Source organism: Suncus etruscus, chromosome 15 (genome assembly GCF_024139225.1).
Source record: "Suncus etruscus isolate mSunEtr1 chromosome 15, mSunEtr1.pri.cur, whole genome shotgun sequence".
NCBI lineage: Eukaryota > Metazoa > Chordata > Mammalia > Eulipotyphla > Soricidae > Suncus > Suncus etruscus.
The window spans coordinates 45,060,434-45,075,775 of NC_064862.1; positions in this window are offsets into that span (position 1 = coordinate 45,060,434).

The following is a 15,342-nucleotide window of genomic DNA, read 5'->3' on the forward strand; positions in this document are numbered from 1 at the left end:
TTGCTAATGGTTTATCACTCTTGTTTATTTTTTTCAAACTTCATTGGTACCTTGGATTTTGGGAGAATTTCAGTTCATTAATTTCTGCTCTAAGTTTTATTTTCTCCTGCCTGCCTGCTTTCCACTCATATTGGCCATTTTCAAATTTCTTCAGCTGTACTTTTAATGTATTTATATAGGCCTTTTCTTCTTTCCAGATGAATGTTTGCAAAGCTATAAATTTTCCTCTTAATCACACTTTTTTTTGTTTCAGTTTGGATAATTCTTGCCCTCATTCTCATTTGTTTCCGGGAATCTTTTGATTTCCTGTTTGATTATCTCTCTGGTACACTGGTTATTCCATAGTGAGCTATTTAAATTCCATGTGTTAAAGTTATTTCTCCATTTCTGTTTGTAATTTACTTCTATTATCATGGTCTGAGAACATAGTTGATATATCCTATTGATATTATGGAGGTACGTTTTATGGCCCAGCATGTGACCTGTCATAGATGTCCCATGTGCATTGAAGAAGAATGTGTATTTAGCTTTTAGTGGATGAAATACCCTAATTAGCTACTAACCCCATATCTTCTGGTTCTTCTCCATTCGGGCTTACTCTTCCTAGCTTGCTTTTTCCCTGCTATCTCCTAAATTCTTTCTGATTAGGGTCAGATTCTTTTGTATTAACCTGGAGATGTTAGCGTCAAAGCAACATTCCTGTCTAAAGGCCATAAGTCTTCCTTTCTTTAAGAAGAGGAGGTACAGGGCCAAAGAGATAAAATGGAGGTAAGGCATTTGCCTTGCATGCAGAAGGATGGTGGTTCTACTCCTGGCATCCCATATGGTCCCTCAAGCCTGCCAGGAGCGAATTTTGAGCGTAGAACCAGGAGTAACCCCTGAGCACTGCTGGGTGTGACCCCCAAAAAAACCAACAACGACAAAAAAAGAGGAGGTACAACGCCCATCCTTCCTTGGATAAAGAATATAAAAATATGCCAGGGAGGACTCAAGCTCTTCCATGTTGTTACCTACTTGTTAGCTTAGGGTTCCTGGAAATTAGAGTAGCAGAACCAATCACTACAGAATCTGCAATCCCAAATCTCACTTTCAGAGGCAAAAGTATTTTTTTTTTAACATAATTCCTACTCTGGGAAGGACGTAAACCAGTGTTCACAAAATAGGGGGTGGCCTTCCTCTAAGAATAAATCTGATGCACACTTTGTGGTGTCATTTTTGCAGGTCAAAAAGGTTGTGGGAGGAATCTTGTGATATATATATGGCTTATGTGATTTCTCCACCTCAGTGACATAGACTGTTAACTTGTAAGTAGGAGAAACTAAATATACTCCTTGTCCTTGCACATATCCAATTGTCAAACATGGCATTTCTCAAGTACAGTTTTCAGGTGTGGGTGTTTAAATTAATTCTCCCATCTTCCCATAACATATAGATGAATTTCACAGTGGGAATGATACATATATGTTCATACTATGTAAGACTTAGTATTAAAAGAGTTATTCTTAAAAGGTATGATGTAAGACTTTCCTGGTCTCAGTTTTTCTTAGTTTTCAGGCACCCAGAGAGACTGGCTTACAAAAAGCCAAGAAATTCTAGAAATCCCATAAATCAAACAATATGCTAAATGTTGCTTTTTCATACATTTCCAATCTTCTGAAGGTACATCTAATAGTCATTTTGTAATTATTTTGCTTCTCCTCACCATTTCTGGGTCTTAGGGTGTTCTAGACTAACCCATTTTAGTCACTGCATTTATTCATAGTTATTCTAAAAACCACATATAAGTGAGATCATCTTATATTTATCCTTCTCTGGCTTACTTCATTTAACAAAATATCTTCCAGTTCCATCCATGTTGTAGCAAATTGCACTATAGCATCACTCTTATAGCTATGGAATATTCCATTATGTATATGTTCCACATCTTCATGATCCATTTGTTTGTTGTTAGATGATTCTAACTTTTAGTTATTGTACTGAGTGCAATGATATATAGCGTTGTGCATACATCCTTTTGTGTGTGTTCTCCCTACTGGATATATCCAGTGGTAAGAGTGGTGTGTTGAAATTTTTCACTGCTATCATATTCCATCCATGCATTTCTCTAGGTTTGTGAACAAAAGTAAATACTTTGCTGACTCAATATTTGTGCATATATGTAGATTAGAGTTAGTACTTCTTGCTCTATTGTTCCCCTGTTCAATAAGTAGTGTTCATCTTTCTCTCTACTTACTTTCTTGAAATTGAATGTAATTTGGTCTTATCTAAGTATGGCTGATCCAGCTCCCCCCCCAGTTGATTGTATAATTGTTTTCCATATTTTTAGACTAAGCCTGTGTTTATCTTGACCTTTATGATGTGTTTTCTGTAAGCAGAAAATGGTTGAATTTTGTTCTGATCCAACCCTCTACTCTGTGTTTTGTTTTTTTTTTTTTTTTATAAAAAAGTTTATGCCTATTACAAATACAGACAGGGATGGGGGAAGTGGGAGCACTGGTGGTGGGAATGTTGCACTGGTGAAGGGGAATATACTGTTTATGACTGAAACCCAACTACAAACATGCTTATATACATGGTGCTTAAATAAAGATTTATAAATTAAAAAAATGAGTTTAGTCCATTGACATTCAAGGAAACTATACATAAAGGGCTATTGTGCCATTATATTGTGTAGGGTTGTTGCTGTTACAATAGGTTATTTGGTTTATGCGTTTTAGAGTTGGTTTGGTTATCACAACTGTTGTAAGATTATTTTTCTTTGTCTAAAATATTCTTATTCCTCTCTTCCATATAAATGAGAGATTTTCTGAATAGTGGGCTCTCTAGGTAGAAGATTTCATTTAGTAATTTGAATATTTCATTCCACTCTTTTGCCTGAACAGTTTTGTATGGTAGATGTGGTGTTATTTTTATGTTCTTTCCTTTATATTTAAGATTTTTCTTCTTCCTACTGCTTTAAAGTCCATCTCCCTATTTTTTTCTTTTACCACTTTAATTACCATATATATGTCTTGGTGTAGTTCTTTTTTGGGTCTATTTTATTTAGACCTCTTCTTTTGTCCTTGGGTTTGTGCAGCTTCCCCTTTCCAGAGACTGAGGACGTTTTCTGTTCATATCTCTCCCACCACTTGTTCCTCTCCTATTCCCTTTTCCTCCACTTCTGGTATTCCTATAATTCAAAGATTATTTCTCTTGTCTTTGTTCATTAAGTACCTTACATTTTCTTCCATCCTTTTATCTCTCTTTTCTTTTTTGACATCTTTATTAATGCTGGCTTGTAATTTGTCTTCAAATTCACTTATGGATATCCTCCTGTGAAATTATATTACTATGGCTTTCTTTTTTTTCTTTTTTTTTTTGGTTTTTGCGCCACACCCAGCGATGCTCAGGGGTTACTCCTGGCTGTCTGCTCAGAAATAGCTCCCGGCAGGCACGGGGGACCATATGGGACACCGGGATTCAAACCAACCACCTTTGGTCCTGGATTGGCTGCTTGCAAGGCAAATACCGCTGTGTTATCTCTCCGGGCCCTACTACTATGGCTTTCTAATATGTTCTTTAGTTGTTTCATTTCCATTTGTATGGATTCTCTCATGTTCTGAATGAGTTCTTCTTTGAGTTAATTGTATTGCTCATCTATTGATTGCTTACTTTCACTGCCTAATGCCTCCTTCCATTGATAAAACATTAGGTTTTCATTTTAGGTCCCCATTGAACAGGCTTCAGCATTTTGATGGACTTGGAGATATGCCTATGTTTCTCCCTCTATTGACATCTGCAATTGACCACTGTAGTTTCTCCATTGTTCTTTGCGTTTTGTTGGTTTGAATAGTGTATAATCAGGTTCCTCATTACACAGGAATGTGATTTATTATGTTGATTATAACAGAGTTGGCTATTAATACATCTGTATTTCAGATTATATTCCTAACCATGCACAATTAATGAATAAACTAAAAGAAAAAACCCTGCTTATTAGTTACTTGATTTGATTGGCTGAGGTATGAGGCTGTATACTGTCAGAGAGAAGGAAGTGCTAGGACCCACATCCTGGAAATAGAAAATATAAATTGAAGGAACATGGAATCTGATCTCAGCCTACAGTGTGGTGGAGCTTTTACATCAGCTTTTCTAACAGGTGCCTAGTCAGAGAGCTTCAGTAGTGGCCTGAAACATACTTCCCTAGTGACTGATGAAATTAAAGATAAAAGGTTAAGTATCACAAGAAAGATCAGATCAAATATGCATGCTTTGTATGTGTTAGTGTGTGTGGGGTCTTCTATATGATTCCTTTGGTGACAATTAACTACTTATTTTTTTTATTTTTGTGTTTTGGGCCACACCCGTTTGATGCTCAGGGGTTACTCCTGGCTAAAAGCTCAGAAACTGCCCCTGGCTTGGGGGACCATATGGGACGCCAGGGGATCGAACCGCGGTCCTTCCTTGGCTAGCGCTTGCAAGGCAGACACCTTACCTGTAGCGCCACCTCACCGGCCCCAATTAAATACTACTTAGACATGAGTTCCCTACTTATTTAAAACCCTCTTCTCTGTTCTTAATTGTATTTGAAAAAAGTAAAATACCCTTTTTCTCAAAGATGGAATATGAACCTATTGCAGGAGTGGTGACCAGCAGTCTCTCTCTGGTGATCCATGGTTCCCAGGTTCTTTAGTATTTTCAAGAATTAAAAGTATTTAGTAGTAATGATGCTCAGACTCATTAACTCAGAGTTAATTCTAACTTAGAGTTAGAATGTAGAAAAGTTTATTGGAAAGTAAAGGATAAGGAAAAGGAACTCTCCCATAGGGAGGAACTTTCAAATATAGCTCCTTTTGTGGGTGTTTTTATAGGAAAACTGAGTCTTTGCACAAACCTCAGAAGGTTCTTTGCATTTCTTACCAATTGATAAAAATGTTAGAAAGAATGCAAGGATCCTACAGAAGGGTCTGACTGGTTTAAGTCCTTTGGATTTGGCCATTTGCCATAGGCATTGTCCATTAAATTATCTTCCATATTGGGGCAGAATTCTATGATCCCCAATGAGAAGGATATGCATCAGGCCCTTGAGGATGAAATGTGTATTAGGTCAATAGGGACAGAATTGCTGGCAAGGGGAAACTAAGACTTCTTTTCATTCCCTCAAAGATAAAACCCTGACTTTAGTCAGGAATGGGGCATTGAATCTATCAGGCTACTTCCTGCCAGATCCTAACTAAAATAACTTTGAACCAAACCTAAGTTCCTAGAGCCACACCCACTTTATGCTTTAAAAGAGTGTGGCTGGTTTTACATTGGATTCCAACTGGATGCTTCTTTTTTTTTTTTTTTTTTTTTAACTGGATGCTTCTTATCTCTCCATGGGCCCAGAAAATGGTCTTTACACCAAAACCATGCTTCTGAAATGAAGCATAGTTTTTTCTCCACGTTTATAATTAACATAACAAACTGTCTTTCGTAAAAGCTGCTGTTATTTTTTAAAGGTTCAATAAGAACTGGGATAGTAACTTTTAGCCTAGATTTAAAAATCTAGGTAGAGCAAGGTAGACTCTCCGAGGAAGCATTTTGTCATCAGGCCAATCTTTTTAGTTTATCTAATCCTATAGGGTTCTTCTAGGTCTTGAGGGAGATAATGGCTTCATTTCCCCCATTTTCTTCAGATTAGTGGCTGTCACTTTAAGACATTGTCTTTTTAACCAGTATACTTAAGCTTTGGGGCTCTCCCAAGCCCTAGCCAGGATGGCAAAAAGCCTGCCCCATATTCCATTTGAGTTCCTCTGTGGAACTCACATTTTGCGATTTAAGGCCAATCGCAGAGCAACTGAAGCCAGTATGACAATATTCAGATCTCTATAAGATCCACCTGCAACATTTGAATTTTGGAGTTTATAGTCCTGGCTAATCTATAATTGCTTTACTATAAAGGACCACCTCAAAAAGATAAGAATAACCTCTAATAACCTCCAGTCTCTTGTGTATCTCTCCTTTCCTATGGACAGAGATACACATGTCTTTGTCTTCCTTTCTAAGCACCAATAAAAATGTAATAGGCAGAACCAGATTAGAAAATTGGGCCTAGGGGCCGGAGCAATGCCACAGTGGTAGGGTGTTTGCCTTGCATGCAGCTGACCTAGGACGGACAGTGGTTCAATCCCCTGGCGTCCCATATGGTCCCCCAAGCCAGGATCGATTTCTGAGTGCATAGCGAGGAGTAACCCTTGAGCGTCACCAGGTGTGGCCCCCAAAAGACAAAATAAAACAAACAAAAAAAATTGGTCCTAAATAAAGGCAGTCAAAGTATGAGATGTAATAAGGGTGACCTAGGTGAGTTCTGATGATTTTTAGGTCCTTTTGAATCTTCTGAACATCAAAATATAATCTTCCCTGAGTGAATGTTTGTTTGTCCAGTACTCTTTTTAAGTACAGTGCCCTTTCGAAATTGACTCACTGTACTGGGGACATACTCATCCTCTAGACATGAAGTCACTTCTGCCCATCCTGTATCTATCTATTTCTTCCTTCCTTCCTTCCTTCCTTCCTTCCTTCCTTCCTTCCTTCCTTCCTTCCTTCCTTCCTTCCTTCCTTTCCTTCCTTCCTTCCTTCCTTTTCTTTCTTTCTTTCTTTCTTTCTTTCTTTCTTTCTTTCTTTCTTTCTTTCTTTCTTTCTTTCTTTCTTTCTTTCTTTCTTTCTTTCTTTCTCTTTCTTTCTTTCTTCTTTCTTTCTTCTTTCTTTCTTTCTTTCTTTCTTTCTTTCTTTCTTTCTTTCTTTCTTTCTTTCTTTCTTTCTTTCTTTCTTTCTTCCTTCCTTCCTTCCTTCCTTCCTTCCTTCCTTCCTTCCTTCCTTCTTTCTTTCCTTCCTTCTTTCTTTCTTTCTTTCTTTCTTTCTTTCTTTCTTTCTTTCTTTCTTTCTTTCTTTCTCTCTCTCTTTCTTTCTTTTTCTTTCTTTCGACATACTCATCCTCTAGACATGAAGTCATTTCTGCCCATCCTGTATCTTTTTCTTTCTTTCTTTCCTTCCTTCCTTCCTTCTTTCTTTCTTTCTTTCTTTCTTTCTTTCTTTCTTTCTTTCTTTCTTTCTTTCTTTCTTTCTTCCTTCCTTCCTTCCTTCCTTCCTTCCTTCCTTCCTTCCTTCCTTCCTTCCTTCCTTCCTTCCTTCTTTCTTTCTTTCTTTCTTTCTTTCTTTCTTTCTTTCTTTCTTTCTTTCTCTCTTTCTCTTCTTTCTTTTCTTCCTTTTGGTTTTTAGGTCACACCTGGCAGCACTCCAGGGTTACTCCTGGCTCTCTGCTCAGAAATTGCTCCTGGCAGGCTCAGGGGACCATACGGGATGCTGGGATTCTATCTGCATGCAAGGCAAATGCCCTACATCCATGCTATCTCTCTGGCCCCAGGAGTGGCTTTCATGTAAAATACTTGGTTTATTGGATCTTACCTGTCTTGGTCCTATGGCAGATTTTGGCCTATCATAACTTACAGGATTTGCCTTGCCTTCTAAGTTTCTTGTCAGGTTTTCTCCAGGCATGAGACTTTCATATTACAGATAGTGATGAACATGGACTCCCAGATGCAGGTAACTTAGGCATGGTATTAACTAAGGCATGGTATTGGACCTCTAGGCATCCCTCTTCCAAGATACCTTGACTACACTGGGCTCTGTACAATGCAGGAAGTAGCCTGATGGATTCGATGCCCCATTTCTGACTACAGTCAGGGTTTCATCTTTGAAAGGGGGGTAATGAAAGAGGAAGTCTTAGTTTTCCCTTGCCAGCAATTCCATCTGTCCCCATTGATCTAATACATATCTCATCCCCAAGGCCCTGGCTAATAATTTAAACATTCTAACTGAACAGTAGAATTCTGTCCCACTAAGGAGGATAAGATAATGGGCAATGCCTAAGGCAAATGGCCAAATCCAAAGAACTCAGACTACAGAGCCCTTGTTAGGATCCTTGCATTTTTTAAAATACGGTTATCAATCGATAAGGAATGCAGTGTTTAAGGTCTCTAAAAAACTCAGTTTTCCTATATAACCCACCCCACATACACACACAAAGGAGCCATTTTTAATTTAGGCCTATACTAAGTTCCTCCTTATACAGGGAGTTCCTTTTCCTTCATCACTTTCAAATAAACTTTTCTACATTCTAACTCTAAACATCATTAATATTCAATATTTCCATTCTTGAAACTATTAAAGAACCTGGGAACTAAATGACCACAAAGAAAGTGTCACCACTCCTGCATCAAAACCAGGAATCTTCCAGTAGACATGGAATAGAATGCAAGATTTTTTTTTTTTTGTTTTGTTTTTGGGCCACACCCAGTGACGCTCAGGGGTTACTCCTGGCTATGCGCTCAGAAGTCGCTCCTGGCTTTGGGGGACCATATGGGACACCGGGGGATCGAACCGCGGTCCGTCCTAGGCTAGTGCTGGCAAGGCAGACACCTTGCCTTTAGCGCCACCGCCCGGCCCCAGAATGCAAGATTTTAATGCCAATATTGTTTCTGCTTATGTGACATTGACAAAATCCCTTTAGCAATTGTTTTTTTTTCTAGTCAAAAACTGATATAAATAAAATACCTTAACTTTTTATATTGATGTTTTTCCTAATTTTTGTTTGAAATCAAAACAACCCCTACCCCTTTGTCTATTATGTATGTGTGTTTTATCCTCAATTTAGTTCAAAAAGCTTCAAACACTCCAATAGAAAACCATTGGTAAAAGACAACTGTTTGTTTGCCACATGCCTTAGTTGTCTAGTATTGTGTTCAGATAGAGTTCTTTCTCTTCTTTGGTTTAGCCATGAGAAAACCTCAAGAGTCAGCATGAGGTGTCAGTGTAGCCATTGTTTGTTTGCCTGGGACTGATCCATAATTGTGATCATGAAGGAGGTTTTCTAGAATGGCTTGTGTGCATGTACTTTTCAATAATAGGATATATAAAATTGATTTTTAATACTTTTGAGTATATTTTCATATAAATAAAATTTTTGTTACTAGATCATCTATCATTTTTGGAGTGGGGAATAGCTAATTACAAAATACAGACCTCATTCTAAGCTCCAAAGACCATCATTGCTATACAATGACCACGGTAACTGTGATATTCTGTTATCTCAGAAGTCAAATTTAACAAAAGGAAGTCAGTTTAAAAACTGTAAAATCTAGGTGGTGGTCCATTTTTCTCACAATTATTTTTATAATATTTTAAAATTCTATAAAACAATTTAAACACTGTGGTTTACAAGGTTGTTCATAATAGTTGTTAGAATATTCAGTGTTCCGGGGCCAGACAGATAGCTTGGAGGTAAGGCGTTTACCTTTCATGCAGAAGGTCATCGGTTTGAATCCTGGGTCCCATATGGTCCCCCGTGCCTGCCAGGAGCAATTTCTGAGCACGGAGCCAGAAAAAACCCCTGAGCACTGCCGGGTGTGACCCAAAAACCACACACACACACACACACACACACACACACACACACACACACACACACACACACACACAAGAATATTCAGTGTTCCACCAACAATGGAACCTTCCTCCCATCATTATCCCCATCCACCTCCCCAAATCATGCTTTCTTTTTTTTTTTTTTTTGGTTTTTGGGTCACACCCGGCATTGCTCAGGGGTTACTCCTGGCTGTCTGCTCAGAAATAGCTCCTGGCAGGCACGGCGGACCATATGGGACACCGGGATTCGAACCAACCACCTTTGGTCCTGGATCTGCCGTTTGCAAGGCAAACGCCGCTGTGCTATCTCTCCGGGCCCCCAAATCATGCTTTCTTAGCAGGCACAATGCCATTTATTTTATATTGCTTATTACAACAAAGTGGTAAATGGTACTATCAAAAAATAGTTCAGTAAAATAAAATCTGTGAAAATTGTTATATCTCACAGGTTTTTTTTTTTGGGGGGGCCACACCCGTTTGATGCTCAGGGGTTACTCCTGGCTAAGTGCTCAGAAATCGCCCCTGGCTTGGGGGGATCATATGGGACACCAGGATCGAGCTGCGATCCTTCCTTGGCTAGTGCTGCAAGGCAGATATCTTACCTCTAGCGCCACTTCACCGGCCCCACAATAGTTTTATTAAAGCCAAGTCTGAGGCTCTTCTGAGTTGTTTGCTCAGAAGGCTCTTTAGAGCCTTGAGCCTTCTGTGTTAGTGTTTTCATTTCTTGAACTTAGTGTACTTCTCTTCTGCTTTCCCATATAATTTTCTGTGTTCCCAAGGCTGTCAATATTCTGGAATTTGGAGATATCTTAGTGCCTATGTGCTTCCAAAACTCCAGAAGCAGTAAAATTGATGGTTCTTGGGCTGCCCCACTTCTGAAAAGTTTTCAACCTAAAAATCCATTTACCTGTGAGATTCATCAACTTGGCTTAATCTTTTATGAGATCTGATCTCTTCTGAGATCAGTTGTGGAAGTCTGAAGCTGAACTATTTACATAGTGGAGGCTGTGGAATGTGAGTGTGGCTGGCATTATGGGTGGATGGTGTTAGAGGCTGCCTGCCCCTACTTTAAGGAAAAAACTAGAGTTTTTAGCCCAAAGACCTATGTACCTGGAAGTTTCATCCACTTGGCTTATAAGACTAATCTCTTTTAACATTAATCATTGTGGGGGTCTCAGCTTGCAGTTTTGCACAAGCAATCAGAGTCAGTGGAAAAAGTATATTTTGGCCAGGGGTTGTTGAGCAGCTTCTTGGATCATACTGAGCCAGCCAAGCTTCTCTCCTTTTCTGCTGCTTTCCCTGCCATTTTTATTAGCCAGAATTTAATATAAATCACTTGAGGGTCAGGGTTGACATAACTGAGGGTACTTGTGCTAATTAACTCAAAAAAGGTGAAAAGAAAAAGTGATTTTACAGATGTATGACAACAGTCAAGAAACAGTGAATTGGGGCCATTTATATGATGGAGGCTGTGTGGTGTGGATGTGACTGCTGGAACTTCAGCTGGGCAAGAACTATGTCAACCTTTTCATATTTGAAATATTTTATAACAAATGTTTAAAATCAGAGATGGAGCATATGTTTCCTTTGTAGTGCCCATAGACTACTACACAGCCTAAACTGATAACCACTCATGTACACATCATGGGCGCAAGTTCTGATACTTTGTTTAAAAAAATGTTTAATAAATACCTTTGAGTCAAGATTTGTTATCTATTGAGCATATATTTATACATGTGTAATGTTTCTCCTCACCTACCCAAGTCAACAGATTTGAGATTTGAAAAGTTATCATTGGTGTATTATACTTTTTGTCTCCTAATAATTCCTTGGTGCTGAGGGGATACATCTGGTATGTTCAGGATATACTTCTGGTTCTATGCCCAGGGATTGTTCCCGACGGTACTATATGGATTAAACCCAGGTCAGCTGCACATTGGCCTCTATACTATCTTACTATCTCTTCTGATCCCACTTTAATAACTTTTAAATTTTTTTTCTCTCTCCCTCTCCCACTCTCCTCTCCCCATCCCCTCTCTCCCTCTTTCCCTCTGACTCCTCCCTCCCTCTTTCTCTCAATCTCTCCCCCTTTTCTGTTTTCTTTTCTCTCCTCTCTCTCTCCTCTCTCTCTCTCTCTCTCTCTCTCTCTCTCTCTCTCTCTCTCTCTCTCTCTCTCTCTCTCTCTCTCTCCCTCTCTCTCTCTCTTAGTTTTTGGGCCACACAGGACCGTGCTCAGGGGTTACTCATAACTCTGTGCTCAGAAGTTGCTTCTGGCATGCTCCAGGAACCTCATGAGTTGCCAGGAATCAAAACCAGATCCTCCGGGATCAACTGCGTGCAAGGCAAAGACCCTACTGCTGTGCTTTCTCTCTGGCCCCTCTCCTATCTTTTATTCCTCTCTTTGTCTTTCTCCTCTCCCCACTCTCTCTCAAAGAAGAAAAAATAAAGGAAAAAAAGAAAAATAGCCATGAGTGATTTCTGAGCAGAGCCAGGAGTAACCCCTGAGCATTGCCAGGTGTGCCCCCCCCCCCCAAAAAAAAAGAAAAAAAGAAAAATAAATAAATTTACTTTTGGTTTTATGCCGTTGAACCAGATTTTTTTCCTCCCATTTTAACATTTATGGCTCCATCTGGTGGTCAAGTGTCTTTCCATATAGCTGGTATCCTGTACTTTTATCTTAAGTGGCTTTGTCAATATATGGCATGTATAAATGTGAGATAATTTCAAAGAGGGCAATGGTTTTTCCAGAAAACATTTAAAGGTAGATAACCTTGTTTTCTTAATCAGAAATGATAATGGACAGCCTTACTAGTGCTGGGACAATCTGAAAAGCTCTTGGATAAAAGGTATTGCTTATCTGGAAGTGAGGTCAAACATACTGACACAAGTTTTTGAAAAATCTTCATTACACAGAAAAGCAAAGGTGACTGACTGGTAGGGAGAAGAAGATACTCAAGTGCATGGAGACAGTATTTGTAGTATTTGGATATAAGGAAACTGTAGTCAGAAATGTGGGCAGGAAAATGTCTGCAGATAACTAGGACCATATTATAGATGACCATACTAAAGCTTAGTGAGAGTAAAAGGATATTCATCAGAAAGTGACTTGAAATTCCTGTGAAAATGCTGAAATATTGAAAGGACACCAAAGTGTTGCTTTATGAAGATATAACATTATAGAGGTTGAAGAGTAAGTGGGAGCAGTTACATAAACTTTTAGGAAGGAGATGTTGAAGGTTGAGCTAGGGGCATTTTCAGAAAAAAAGGTTGAAAAAGTTCTGTTTTTAGTGGCTAAAGGTGATATATGGTCAATTTCAGAGATGCATGAACTTGGACATCCATATATGAACTAGGACAGGGCTCCTTCAACTTTTTCTACTCATAATTCAATTTTACCCAAGAAATGCAATGAGTTCTTCCAGAAACACTTTGTTTTTTTTTTTGTTTTTGTTTTTGGGTCACACCCGGCGGTGCTCAGGAGATACTCCCGGCTGTCCGCTCAGAAATAGCTCCTGGCAGGCACGGGGGACCACATGGGACACCGGGATTCGAACCAACCACCTTTGGTCCTCGATTGGCTGCTTGCAAGGCAAACACCGCTGTGCTATCTCTCCAGGCCCCAGAAACACTTTGAAATAATTAATGATTTTTGAATTTATTTCTGGCTGTTATATGTTAAAAAACATTTTATAGTAGTTGATTATTTTTGTGACCCTCAAAGTTTAAGAAACTAGGATACAGGAGACAATGGAAATCAATAGTGGTCAGAAGAGGGAAGAAAACTAGAGGCATTTGATTTATTAGGGATATATGCTAGGAGAACAATTTGTGTATATGCTAAAGCCAAAATTGTGCACATAGCAAGAGGAAAATGAAAGTTATGGACAGGGCATTTGAAAAAAAGAAAATGATAAGATCTTAACATAAAAGCTACAAAACAATAATGAAAATGATAAGGCATAAATTTATCATAAGCAACCCTCAAGGACAAAGGCCAAAACTTAACAAAGACATACTGATCTGAAGGCAGAAATAAAAAAAAGTGGCTTAGTAGATATATAGTGAGCTCTTTATCCCCAGAAAACTGGATAAGCATTCTTCTCCAGTGCACATGGGACATTCTCTAAGACAGACTAAATGCTGAGCCATAAAACAAACCCTCATAAAACAAGAGGTATAAATTGTTCCTGCAACATTCTCAGGTCATAATGCACTGAAAATAGAGGTGATTACAAGAAAACATAAAAAAAATAACTTTAAAACCTTGAAATTAAACAGCTCACTACAGAACCACTAGTCAGAGATGAAATCAAAGAGGAAATCAAAAGATTCCTAGAAATGAATGAGACTGAAGACATAAATTATCAGAACCTATGAACACAGAAAAAGTAGTAATAAGAGGAAAAGTTAAAGCTTTACAAGTGGGGCCAGAGTGGTGGTGCAGCAGTAGGACGTTTGCCTTGTACACGACTGACCTAGGACAGACTGTGGTTCAATCCCCCCGTACCCTATATGGTCCCCCAAGCATAGCCAGGAGTACCCCTGAGCATCACCAGGTGTGGCCCCAACCCCCCATAAAAGCTTTACAAGCATTCATCAGAAAGGAAGAAAAGACCCACACAACTTAACTGGAAAAAGAGCAAATAAAATTAGCTGAAGTGAGCAGGCAGAAGGAAATAATAACACTTATTGCAGAAATTAATGAGCTAGATAACCAAAATAATTCAAAGGATCAATGAAAACAAGAGTTGGTTCTTTGAAAAAAATAAAGTGGGGCTGGTTGGGCATTTGTCTTGCATCCAACCAACCCAGGACCAACTGTGGTTCAATTCCTGGCATCCTATATGGTCCCCTGAGCTTGCTGGGGTGATTTCTGAGCACAGAGCCAGGAGTAACTAACCCCTGAGTGTCGCTGGGTGTGACCCCAAAATAAAAAATATATATAAAAGATAAACTATAAGCAAGATTCACAAATAAAGGGAGAATGAGAAAGCAGAATTTTTCAGAAATAAAAAGGGAGATGGCACTACACATACTACAGAAATTCAAAGGGTTTGGAGATTATTTTCCAGAATATCTATGCCACAAAACAAGAGAACCTAGAAGAAATGGATAAATTTTTTTGGATTCCAACAACCTTCCAAACTTGAGCCAAGATGATCAGGAATACCTGAAAAGACTTACCAGTACTGAGAAAATTGAAAGGGTACTCAAAAGACCTCCCACAAACAAAAGCCCAGGCCCAGATGGACTCACTAGTGAATTCTTTCAAACCTTTAGAGAATCTACTGCCAATCCTCTTCAATCTCTTCCAGGAAATTGAAGAAACAAAAACATTCTCAAATAGTTTCTAGACAAAGAGATACAAAAAAGAGAATTATAGGCTCATATCCTTGATGAACATGAATGCAAATATCCTCAACAAAATACCTGCAAATAGAGTTCAACAACTCGTCTTGAGCTTATACACCATGACCAAGTAGGATTCTTTCCAGGGCGGCAAGGATGGTTTAACATATGCAAGTCAATCAATATAATTCATTTCTATGAATGAAACCCTGCTGCAGGCGGCTTCTGTCCTACAGTGTCAGTGGGATTTCAATGAATCCATTTCAGCGAGAGTGGGTTGTATGGATGGCAAAATATGAAATAAGGAAACCACATACAATATGTGGGTCAAAACATCTTTTGGCAGGAGTGTGACAAGTTTAATCTTTAAGCAGGAAGTTTTATAAGGGGGTAAAGAATGTTTACATCACAAAACAAAGTTTAACAATACTTAAGTTATGGGTGTGAGCTGTACGAATTCTGAGTTACAAAGGAGGTCACACTCAGGGCAGCTTTGAACAACTAACTTCAAATGCAAAATAAGGGATATTAAGAAGTAGAAAAAAATCT